At 49.3% G+C, this 12,888-nt stretch overlaps 1 long non-coding RNA gene across 1 annotated transcript; it reads left to right on the top strand.

Moving 5' to 3' along the window:
* Window positions 1–32: 32 nt before the first annotated feature.
* On the top strand, window positions 33–4,230 carry LOC137158501 (uncharacterized). The gene is made up of 3 exons (XR_010921435.1): window positions 33–165; window positions 1,240–1,360; window positions 3,304–4,230. It is a non-coding gene; the product is annotated as an uncharacterized lncRNA (long non-coding RNA).
* Window positions 4,231–12,888: the final 8,658 nt, after the last annotated feature.

The following is a 12,888-nucleotide window of genomic DNA, read 5'->3' as shown; positions in this document are numbered from 1 at the left end:
TCTACTCTCTGATTGGCTGCCTTCCAGCCAATGGGAAATCGTACAATGACTTGTTTACCCAGAGATTAGTCGAGGACGGTTACAGCCGCGGCAGCCCTTTCCCGCTCAAAACCGGACTGGCTGCTCATTGGTTCTGGGAACGGAGGGATTTGGAACCCCAACAAGGTGATTGGCTCAAACGCCCTGCCCTGTCCCCGCTCCGAGCCCCGCCCCGGCAGCGTCTCCCCCCGCGACCGGCCCCAGGGCACAGCCCTAGGTTAGGAGCCAGGCTCCCTGTATGAGGCGGGGGAGACAGGCAGGCGCTGGGAGCTAGGCAATAGGCAGTGCCAAGGCAGGGCGGTGGCCTAAGCCCCCCCGCAGAGAGGGCGATGCCTGGCGCTGGCTGGGATTCGCAGCCAGAATCTTTCCTTGGAGCCCGGCATCTACGTCTCTGCCAATCCACCGCCACCTCTGGAGAAGCAAAACCTAACTAGAGAGGCAGGGATGGCACCTCACCTGCCTGCGGCGGGATGGCCTCTCTCCTGTGGGCATGGGCTAGGCCCTCTTGGCTCCCCTGTTGGAAGGGGCTGGGCTGGCTCCTTTGTGTCTCTATGGGGAAGGATCTGTTGCCTTAGGCAAACTGGGCAATCTCTGCCCCTCCTGGCCAGCAGCTGGCAGATCTCTTTGCCAGGCCATTCACTCCTGACTGTCGAGGGGCGAGTGATCCTGCACTACCTCATCCTGCAGCAATGCTCCCCCAATGCCTCAGCTCTCCCTAGTATCACTGTAGCATCCTGGGCTATTCCCCTTGGCTTTCTTCTGACTCAAATTAGTGCAGAAACAAGTAGCCGCCTTTCTTGTCTCCTGAATCCAGGTTCAGTACTGTAGCCGCACCACATATCTGCTGATTACATTCACACTGTCCAGATGTCTGTCTGTCTGTCTGTCTAACCATGGAGCCATCTAATTAACACTATAGTTTCCTCCTCCTTTCTAACTCCAATGACCAACCTTTTCTAAGAGCTGCTTCCAAAGTCTGGTTATCCATCTGGGGGAGAGAATCAAATGCTGTCTGTCTGACTGAATTGCTCTCTTTTGCTTTCATTCTTTTAGTTCTTCTTCTTGTTCCCATTTTTGGATCTTTTTCTTTCTCTTCTTTGCTCCTTTTCTTCCTTTAATTCTCTCTGCATGTTCTCGTTCTCTCACTCTCTCTCTTTCTCTGGCCACTAAAGTTTGGCGCTAACTTTCCTGTCCATGCAGTGCTACTTCAGCCATCCCACTATCACTGGACCATGTCCAACTCCTCATGCTGCTTATTCACCAGAAGGAACACTACCAGGCCGCCGACAGCTTCCTGACACCGAAGTACAGGAAACTTCAGGTAACAACCTGTCTCCCCTCCTTCCCACCCTTCTCATCATCTGCACTGCTAGTCAGGAACTGGTGACCATGTCACTACTGTGTGTAAGTGGTTCAGAGACCCTCCTGATGCCAGCCAGGGACCTGTTATGTATCATAAGTAATACCATATAGAACAATGATCTCAAAGTTTTCTCAAGGTGCATGTGAATAAGCCACATTCAGTAATCCTGGTGTACAGTTGGCAACTTGAGATTCTCTGATGGCAGAACAAGAACCAATGGCCGGAAGCTGAACAAATTCATATTGGAAATAAAGTACAAATCATTAACAGAGAATGTGATTAACCACTGGAACAGTCTCAAGGGCAGCAGGGGATTCTCCATCTCTTGCTGTATTTAGATCTAAACAGGAGCCTTTCTGGACGATGCTTAAGCTAAATACAAGGTATTGGACTCAACACAGGGGTAATGAGGTGACGTGTTGTGGCCTGTGATATACAAAAGATCAAACTAGGTGATCTGATGGTCCCTTCTGGCTTTAAACTCTATGAATCTATGTGATCTGGCAAGGGGAACAGGAGGGGCTTTTAAAAGGATTCTTTCACATGTATATACACACTCTAATTTACACAAGGACACAATTGTAGCTGTGCATGGTGGGGCTGGAGTAAGTATGTGCTGCATTTCTCCAACCAACTCTCTGATTCCTTTAACTGACAGTGTCTGAGGATCACAATTCTGTGACTGACCCTGCACAAGCACTTAGACACATGTTCTTGTGACAATCTGTGTCTGAAAGCAACACCCAGAACCCCCATATTTACCACTGTCATGTAATTATGATAATATTTGTACAAAGTGGGCCTTGTGAGCTATCATTTTAAAGGCCTTGATCTGTTATACATTAATATCCTGTTGGATTGTATGTGCTATCATTGTATGTGAAGTTATGAAGTATTGCTATGTATGTATTACTGAAACATGTTGTGGGAAAGGAAACTCCTACAAACAGCCCTTCAGGTACAACAATGGATTGGCCAGACAGTGTTAATGGCTCACTAACCCCCAGGAAGGGAAAAATCCAGTATCCCAGAAAGGGTATAAAATGGGGTCTTCACAGAGGGAGTCACGTAGGCAATGAAGACTGCTTGACCAAGGAGGGTCCCCTCCCCCAAGTCATGAGCATCGATTGTTCCAGCAAGCTGGAACAAGCTATAAAAGAAGGGGAGCGACATCATCACTGAGCTTTGCGCCCCACCACAACCCAATATCTGAAGGAACGTCTGGAAGACAAAGGAGTGTGAAAGGGGAAGGGTAGCCCAAGGCAGGGAAGGCAGTCCCAGCCTGCATATTAAGAAACTGCTTGTGTCAGCTATGAGGGTGAGAATTTGTTGATTCAAATCCTGTTCAGTATGAGAGAATTTAAACTACAAACTTATTTTTATTCCTTTGGTAACTACTTCTGATCTCTGGTGCCTAACATTTATAATCACTTAAAATCCTATAACCTAGCTGGTTGTGTCGCTGCCTGTAAGCACAGTACCTGTTAGAGGTTTGTGGCTTGACAACCGCATCACAGGGTGAGAGGGACCCCAGAAGGCTCAGTGGTATCCCAGTCTCAGGCTACACAAGGCTACGCCCGTCACAGCGCTCTACTTAGGCTTCCCTCCTGCAACTAGGTTGGAGTAACATGGCACTGACTCCACAGTGTGCCTGTAATGCAGGATTGGGGTTCCTGTTACCCCTTCCTGCTCAGTGCTTTCATTTCCTTTTTATAGTCCTGGCACTCCACAGCGGGGCGGGGCTGGGCAGTATTAAGGGTGAAATCTTGACCTCATTGAAAGAAATAGGAGTTTTGCCACTAACTTCAGTAGAGCTAGGATACCTTCCCCCTAGACTTTAAATCCTTACTTAACATTTTTCTGTAATTTTACTCATCTTGAGCATCTCTTCTCTTTGCAAGCTATCAGCTGTAACATCAGCCAACAGGCACTCGACATTCAGCAGAATTCTTGGCTTTTCTGACCTTTGAGGTTGATCCAGACTCCAGCCTTTGAGCTTCCTGATGAGCAAGTCTTCAATGCTGACCTCAATATGATTCTATAGTGTCCTGGGAGATTGAAGTGCTCTTTGACTGGTTTATGAATGTTACCATTTTTTATGTCTGCTTTGTGTCTCAGAATCTTGCTGATGGTTATAATTCATGTGACAGGTACCTGTTTACCTAACAACATCTCTGGATTGGTTAACTTATTTACCCAACAGCAGCTCAGGCTCTGTCGATTGGTTACTTTGTTTATATGTACTGTTTGCTGTTACCACTTCTTTGGAGCTATTTTCTGGTCAAGTTACCCCACCATGACGCTGCTCGATCAGTAGAGCTCCAGTGGCTGTAGCCTCCCTCCTTAATAAAGAAATTGTTAAATATTTACCTGAGTTCCAAGAGTCCATTCCGATGTGGACCAGGAGAATAGTGGATGGAACTCAAGGACATTACTACCACCCACAGGCAGGACAGGGGAGTAGCTAGATGGACAAGCTTCAAGAGTCAAGGACACAAACACCCAAACAAATGTTAGGATATATCAGTAATGAGTTGGAGAATAATATGGAAAATGTTATAATTCCTTTATGTAAATCAATATCATGGAACTCACCTGGAATATTGTGCTCATCTCTGGTCATTCTCTTTCAAAAAAGGATATTGCAGAAAGATAGGAGACACAGAGAAGCTCAATGAAACTAATTAGATATATGGAAAATCATATGAAGAGAGACTGAACTCATTAGAGAAGAAATGTAAGAAGAGATATGATAAAAGTATACAAAATTGAGTGATCTAGAGAAAGTAGACCAGGAATTTCTATTCACTTTTCTCATAGTAGATGAACAAGGGGACAGTCAATGACAGTGAATAAAATGGAAAATTTAAAACTGAATAGAAGAAAAACTACATCACATAAAGCAGAGTTACCCTGTGGAATTCATTGCCGTGAGATATCATTGAGGCCAAGAATATGCAGGATTCAAAAACAACTGGACATCTATGTGTGTAACATGAATATTTAGTTATAATCATAAGGATGACAGAACAAAATGTTTGGAAGGGATAGAGGCCCTCATATTTCAGGGCATCTCTAAGAATGGATCAGGAGGAAACTTTCCTGGGGTCAAGTTAGTCCATTATTGCTTATTGCAGGGTTTGTTGCACTTTCCTGTGAAGCAGTTCATGCTGGCCATGCTTGGAAACAGAATCCTGGACTCAATGACTCTCAGATCTGAGCCAGTTCGGCAACCTCTCAATTTCAGTGGTGTCTGCTTGGAATGGTGTCACCCTGGTGGCCAAAGTGATGCCACTAGCAGAGGCAGCTCCTTGGGAGGAAGGATGGGTATCATAGCCGTGATTTTAAGTACAACGTATGGTGACTTTAGTGTGAGTGGAGTGCTGAACTGAGACCCCTCTCCCTCTGCAGGAGGCTAACAGAAGCAGCAGCGGGGCAAGCTTCCCATGCTCATCCACCCTTGACATATCTTAATCCTGACCCGGAAGGACTGCCTTCGGGCCAAGAGGGGAGCTCAGTCACTGGAGCCCATTCGCTCCTTGGGCTCTCTGCTGAGCCTGGCCAACAAGGAGGCTGTGGTGTTTGGCTATGGCCTCCTGACTCCCTCCCACCCACTGCACAAAGGCTGAGTAGTAGCTCCATTTGCTTAACAGGCAGCATTTTGTGATTGAATTGAACTGGTTTATTTCTAAAACCAGGCAGTCATTTAAAATGGGTTTCTGAGGCACGTGGAGAGGCAAGTTTTGTCTCTGGTTTATATGTGTTTAATGGGTTCTTGAGGGTAAAGATCATCACATGGAGAGACACAGTCGGCTGCAGCTCAGTGGTTACTCCTGAGGGAATTCTGTGCCAAAAAAATAAAAATTCTACACACAGTATTTTCAAATGCTGCAAAATTCTGCACATTTTAATAAATAAATGTGGAGGCTCCAGCATAGCCATGGGGTGCACAGGCCATGGGCTGCATGGAGGTGGAAGACCACCTTACAGCCCCCTATGGGAGAAACTTGGCGGTCAGGCTGCACCCAACCCTGATAACAGTACAAGGGCTGGACCTGCCCCAGAAACACCTCGGGGCCTTGCCTCTCTGCCCTACCCACACCAGGTGTGGGCAGGCAGAATCAGCCTGGATTCAAGTGTGGAGGGATCCAGGTGTGGGTTGAGCAGGTGCTGTGTGGGGCAATCTGGGTGTAGGCAGCTCAGTGTGGGGTTGGATGCGGGTGGGATCTGGATGCACAGGGGCTCATTGCGGGGTTCCAGGTGAAGGGGAAATGGGACTCCACGGGGGGGTCCAGGTGAAAGTGATTGGGGCACAGCGGGGGGGGGGGTGTCTGAGTGGGGGGGGACTCAGTGGGAGGATCTGGGTGGTGGGGGAGTGGGGCTTGGTGGAGTGGGGGGTCTGGGTACAGCTGGCTGGGGCTCAGTGGGATGGGGATCTGGGTGCAGGGGGCTCATTGGGGTGGCCCAGGTGCAGGGGAGGTGGGGTTCATTGGGGTGGGGGTTCAGTGAGGCATTGGGCTCAGTGGGGGGTCTAGGAGCAAGAGGGCTCCAGATGCATGGGGTGAGGCTCACTGGGATGGGGGTTCGAGTGCCCTGGGCTCAGCAGGGGTTGTCTGAGTGTGGGAGGATTTTGGTCCGAGGAGTCCGGCTGCATGGGGCTTGGGTGGATGGGGAAGCAGCTCCCTGTACAGTGACCCTCCCCCTGTGGCTGAGGAGCAATGGTGGCAGGAAGGAGGGGTGAAAAGCTTCCTGCGGCTGGGGGAGGTTTCTGGGGTGGGTCTGACCTGGTGTCAGCTGCTCCATGCAGGGGAACAGAAAGTCCTTTCTCCTCCACCCCCAGCCCAGCCGGGACTATCAGCTGAGCTCCGCACAGGATAGGAACCACTGGCCAGGGCATCCCCAGCCCCGCCTTCCTCCCCCCATGCAGTGATTTACCACTCCACAGATGCTCTGGGTGCTCAAAACAATATGTCTGCACTGCCGGGGGGGGGGGGGGGACGACGACGACGACATGACTGCTCTTCGGCTTCCCTTTGCTTCTGCCTCAGAAGGTCATGTTTTGACAGAGAAGCAAAGAAATCAGCAGGGGACTTGAATTCTGCACAAGTCCCCCAGGAGCAGCAGAGGGGAATCCTGAACAGCTCTGGGGTAGCCCTTGCTGGGCCAAGGAGGGATTCAGACCCCCTCTCCAACCAATCCCTGGCTGTTCCCTTCCTCCTGCAAACACCCCTGCTCCGGCTCTGGATACTTTCCTCCTCCAGCCCTTCGAGTCCCATTCTGATCAGTCATTGGCTTGCACAGCCACTGCAGTTTGCACGTTTCCCAGGCTCCATGTACTGATTGGGTAGGAGGGGCTTAGGCAATGCAGCTATTGCATTGTGGGGGTAATCCCACCTCACAGGGTGGTTGTGAGGCTTAGTTCATTAATGGTTGTAAAGTGTTCTGAGATCACCCTCTCCAGGGGGAAAGTGTGCACAGGGCACTGCCTTCTTCAGCAGGGCCCCTACTTCTAGTCCTCCCCTGTAGCTCCAGCCACATTTTGGACTGTGCTCTCCAGCTCTGGGTCCCATGGTAGAGCGTGGATCGCCATGCTAACCCTGCAGGCCCCTGTACGGGGAGACAGGAGGTTCTAGAGCCAGCTGGGCAGTAGGCAGGGGTGCCCAGCACAGAGTGTGGCAGCTGGGTGATGCTTGCTAAGGATTGCTGTTCTGGGACAGCGCCTACAGAGGCAGGGACTTGGAAGGGCAGATATTTTAGCTTGTCACATTCCCATTGTTGCCAGGGTAGATATCAGCCCCGCCATCATGGGACCCTGCTCATCTGTCCTGCTGGACTAGGGGTAGGTGCTGTGGCGAGCAGCTCCCTCCCCTGTGCCTCTCCCTGGACTGGCAATCCCAGGGGAGGTGGGCAAAGGCAGGGCTGTTAACTTGACCAGCTCATACTGAATGAGCCTTCCATGGCTGGCTCCATGCTCTAGTGATGTTGGGGGGTGTGTGGTGGAGACCAGTGAAAGGGTGTCTTGGGGTGACAGCAGGGAGAGACACAAGGGGGAACTAAGGGGCTGTGATCTCCCAGTGAGAGGGAGTGGGGAGATGAAAGGGGCTAGAGCTCTCATTTCCGTCCTGCCCCTCATGAAGGGATGAGTCACAGAACAGGTGATTAGATCACAGGTCACCATAGCCTGAGAGAGATGGGGGGCCCTAGGAACCCCAGGGGAAGGAGAGGGGGGGAAGGCCAGTCACAGATGGCATCCTCCACCTCCTTGCCTTTTTTTACCTGAGTGCACGCAGCCCCACATCTGATGTAGGACCCACCCTGTGGGGCCATTGGGAAAGGGCAGTACAGCAGCTGTGGGATTGCTAGGTAACAATTTAAGGAACATTGCATAGAAGCACAGAAGACTAAGGTTGGAAGGGACCTCAGGAGGTATCTAGTCCCACCCTCTGCTCAAAGCAGGACCAACCCCAACTAAACCATCCCAGCCAGGGCTTTGTCAAGCCACAGCTTAAAAGCCTCTAAGGATGGAGATTCCACCACCTCCCTAGGTAACCCATTCCAGTGCTTCACCACCCGCCTAGGGAAAAAGCTTTTCCTAATATCCAACCTAGACCTTCCTCAATGCAACTTGAGACCGTTGCTCCTAGTTTTGTCATCTGCTACCACTGAGAACAGCCTAGCTCCATCCTCCCTGTAACCCCCTTCAGGTAGTTGAAGGCTGCTATCAAATCCCCCCTCATTCTTCTCTTCTGCAGATTAAATAAGGCCAATTCCCTCAGCCTCTCCTCATAAATCTTGTGCTCCAGCCCCCTAATAATTTTTGTTGCCCTCTGCTGGACTCTCTCCAACTTGTCCACATCCTTTTTGTAGTGGGGGGCCCAAAACTGGACACAATACTCCAAATGTGACCTCACCGGTGCCAAACAGAGGGGAATAATCACTTCCCTTCATCTACTGGCAATGCTTCTACTAATGCAACCCACTATGGCGTTAGCCTTCTTGGCAGTAAAGGCACACTGTTGACTTATATCCAGCTTCTTGTCCAGTGTAACACCCAGTTCATTTTCTGCAGAACTGCTGCCTAGCCAGTCAGGCCCCAGGCCATAGCAAATGCATGGGATTCTTCTGTTCTAAGTGCAGGACTCCACACTTGTCCCTAGTGAACGTCACCAGATTTCTTTTGGCCCAATCCACCAATTTTTCTAGGTCACACTGTATCCTATCCCTACCCTCCAGGGTATTTACCACTCCCCGCAACTTAGTGTCATCCCTGAACTTGCTGAGGGTGCAATCCCCCCTATCTTCCGGATCATTAATGAAAATGCGAAACAAAACCAGCACTGACCCCTGAGGCACTCCGTTTATTACCAGCTGCCAATGAGACATCAAGCTGTTGATCATTAACCATTGAGCCTGATGATCTAGCCAGCTCTCTATCCATTTTATAGTCCATTCATCCAACCCATACTACTTTAACTTGCTGATAAGAATACTGTGGGAGACCATATCAAAAGCTTTGCTAAAGTCAAGGTATATCACATCCACCGCCTTCCTTACATCCACAGAGCCAGTCACCTCATCATAGAAGGCAATCAGGTTGGTCAGGCATGACTTGCCCTTGGTAAATCCATGCTGACCATGCCTGATCACCTTCCTCTCTTCCCTTAAAATGGATTCCTTAAGGAACTGCATCATGATTTTTCCAGGACTGACAATGAGGTTGTCCGATCTGTAGTTCCCCAGATCCTCCTCCCTCCTGTCTTTGAAGATTGGAAAAAGCAAATCTGGTGCCCATCATCTGGGACTTCCCCCAATTGCCACGAGTTTTCAAAGATAATGGCCAATGGCTCTGCAATCACATCAGCCAACTCCTTCAGCACCCTCGGACGCATTGCATCCGGCCCCATGGACTTGTGCATGTCCAGCCTTTCTGGACTGAGAGCTGCTCGCCTTCGCCCCATTCTGTGCTGCCCAGTGCAGTAGTCTGGGAGCTGACCTTGTCGTGAAAACAGAGGCAAAAAAAAAAGCACTGAGTACTTCAGCTTTTTCCACATCATCTGTCACTAGGTTGCCTCCCCCATTCAGTAAGGGGCCCACACTTTCCCTGACCACCTTCTTGTTGCTAACATACCTGTAGAAACCCTTCTTGTTACCCTTCACAACCCTTGCTAGCTGCAACTCCAGTTGTGCTTTGGCCTTCTAGATTTCACTCCTGCATGCTCAAGCAGCATTTTTATATTTTATATTTCTCTGCATATGACCCAGTGAGGGAGAGGAAATTATTGTACAGTGTGTCATTAGAATATCCTGTTTGAAAAGCTAGATATACAGAAAGGTTGGTTGATTGTTTTTAATCTGTTTTTTTCTGAACTGCTTTTGTTCTAAATAAATGACCATGTGCTGTAAGGAAGCTGTTTGGTCTCTGATTCCCACTCTCATGGCCTGAGAGGGAACAGTACTGCAGGGTCTGAGCCTAAGTCAGACCTGGGGAGGTGATCAGAATGAGGACCAGGAGACGTGCCCCTCAGGGCCCATCTGAGTCAGAGAATCAGGGCATTCCTCCCTCAGTCAGCTGACGGCCCAAGGCCTGACACAGGGGAGAGCATGCACTTGACAAGGCCACGAGCATTCAGAGGTGCAGTTTACCCAGTGGCTGTGACAGGCAGCAACCAAATAAAAATCTGTTACTTCCAAACAAATGTTCCCCGCCCGTATCTGTTTTGGCGATGGCACTGGGAGATGCTGCCCTCACTGAGCCAGAGAGAAATAGTTCCAATTTATAACCATTCAGTTCAGACTCACCAATCCCAAATCCTTAACCTCTTCTTGCCTTGGAGAAATTACACAGCCTGGGATGAACCTTTCTAACTTTTCCCCTCAGCATTGCAGCAACAGGAGAGAGCGTGGAGCCTGGGCAATGGTTTTTATGACCCAATGGGAGTAGGGGCAAAGACAGCCACAGGGATGTAGCTGCTGTGATGACTGGCATTCTGCAGCAGCCCTAGATTAGGCTACCTTGGTGGCTGCCCACGTGAGCAGTGGCAGCATACTGGGACTTCTCGGATTGCTGACAGGCCAGTACTACAAAGCTCTTCTGTGGCTAAAATGTTGTTTCCCTCTTCTACGCATGCAGGTGTACTAGGAAGTATGACTTCCCAGAATCCTTCACACTGGAACTTTCTGCAACACTGGCCCTTTTCCAATAGATCAGCAGGGGCATCAGCACCCGATTGTTTCACGGCTCTTGCTGGAGTACTGAAGCAAGGTTCAGTTCCAGCAGGACACTTCTGCCTCGCTGCCATCCCCTTTACAGCTAGTTATAGATCTTAACAGAGAATGCTTCTAAATGCCACATCTCTAGGGTCAGCTCCTTCTAAAAGCAAAGACAATGCAGCACTGCGGAGGAAGTCTTTGAGTACAAGAGGGCACCATAGTCCCCTGTAGAAAAGTCCTATTAGGATAGTCATCCCTGATTGCGAGGGATTCTTCTCATTTAGGGCATGTGTACATGTAAAAAAACGTGCACTCCCGGGATGTGATTTCTAAAGCACACTAACATCTTGTGCACTCAGACTGCACTATGGAACTTTTAGGGTCTACATGACCACGTTGGAAATCACACCAATTCCTGCACCATGTAGACATGTTCTTCCCGGGTGCCCACACTGGATTGAAAGGCAGCGCCTTCAGCCATCCTGTTCCTGAAACTACCAGTTTGTAATGCTTGTGACCAGCAATTTCTACCTACCTCTGGGCTGTATGGAAGGGTGGCCTTACTCCAACTGTTGAGTCCCTCTCTCTCAAAACACTACTCGAGGTTAAATCAACATGGCGATAACAGCATCACACAGCGACAAGGGGAACTAGGAAATAATCAAGCAGCAGGGATGGGATATGGGGTATCACAGAGCTCTCGTAAGTCACATTTTTGCAATTTCAGGAGTGATCTGGAAAAGCACAGAGTAAAACAACAGTTACAAGTCCAAAGGGGTAGCCATGTTAGTCTGTTTTTAGGACTCACTGTTTTACAATTCATAGAGGATTTTTAGGGGGGAAGTGAGTAAGAGGGCAAAGATTCACTATAAAAAGGTTCAGAGAGGTTAAAAAACATGTTTAGAAAACAATGGAGGGAGACTTAGCATGGAAAAATGCAGCAATGCCTCTGGGAAAAAGTAATCTAAAGGGACACCTTAGAAACAGCAGCAGCACAGAAATGTTTGGGCAGCAAATCAGACACGTGTTTGCAGGGCAATCAAAATGCAATGAGGTTTGCTTTATGCCAAGTTATTGGCTATGGAATTTACCAACTGCAACAGCAGAGGATGAGGGGCAAATCTGCTAAAATCAAGCATTTTCAGATCAGCAGGCCCAGATAGCTATTTCCTTTCAGGCTCACGGGGTGAGTTGAGGGGGGCAATCCGAACCACTAATGCAGATTTTTAATAAATCTGGGGAAATTGCAAAGATTTGGAGGACTGCCAACATAGTTCCAATCTTTAAAAAGGGCAAAAGGGATGAGCCAGGGGACCCAGACCAGTTAGCCGGATGTCAATTCCAGGTAAAATAATGGGGGTCTCTCACCTAATCAGTTTCCTGTCACTGCAGGGACTTTGAGCAGTGGTGGCCCCTCAGTCTCTGCTGCTCTTGACATGTGGCACAGTTTAGTCTCTTGAGGACTCAAAAGCTTTAATGCAAGTCTTTGTGCTCAATATAGTGGTATCTGGGTAAAATGTAATGGCCCATGATACGCAGGAGGGGAGGTGCAATAATGGTCCCTTCTGGTCTTAAGGTCTGTGAAGTCAATCCAGCAGTGGCAAGCAGGCATGAGTCTCAGGAGGCACAGTTCTTCAGAGCCCTCTCTGCAGTGCGTCTAGGTCAGCTGGTGAGCCATCGATTAGAGAGACCACTTGTAGTGTACAGCAGAAGAAATGGAAAAAGGAGACGGCCACAGGGAGCAGAAGCAGCCATGGCTGAAGGGACAGCATATGTGCTGTATCCCAGCCCCACAAGGCGGTTGTCTTCCCTTACCCCTACAACACTGGGATTCATCTGGGAGAGCTTCATTTTCAGCTTCCCTGCTGGACACTCAGGGAACAATCTTTCACAAAAAGGCAGCTTCCTCCCTCACCCCAATGCATTTAGGTTGGCTGTCTTGCTCCGGAGGCAGTGCAGAGAACAGCTGCCATGCTGCACCTGCACATCCCCCTTTCGTTCCTGCAGGAACAGGTAAGAAAGTTCTAGTATTGTTCCCAAAGCACATCTGTGTCACATTCAAGAACTCGGTACCTACTACGCTCCCTTGAGCACGGAGTGGGGAGAACAGAACAAGAAGGTGGGATTCCTTGATCAGTACAGATAAGAAACTGCAGGAATGAGACTGGTGTTAGTTTGGACCAGCGGTTCTCAACCAATTTACCATTGTGAGCCGCATATGCAGCTCTGTGTTATGGGGGCCACATCCATACAATACATATATTTCCTATACGCCC

The sequence above is a fragment of the Emydura macquarii genome, unplaced genomic scaffold (assembly GCF_026122565.2).
Source record: "Emydura macquarii macquarii isolate MOO-44397 ecotype Brisbane River unplaced genomic scaffold, CSIRO-AGI_Emac_v2 contig_1692, whole genome shotgun sequence".
Taxonomy (NCBI): Eukaryota; Metazoa; Chordata; order Testudines; family Chelidae; genus Emydura; species Emydura macquarii.
Note: the sequence above shows the minus strand (reverse complement) of the source record. Positions and strands in the feature narration are given on the sequence as shown.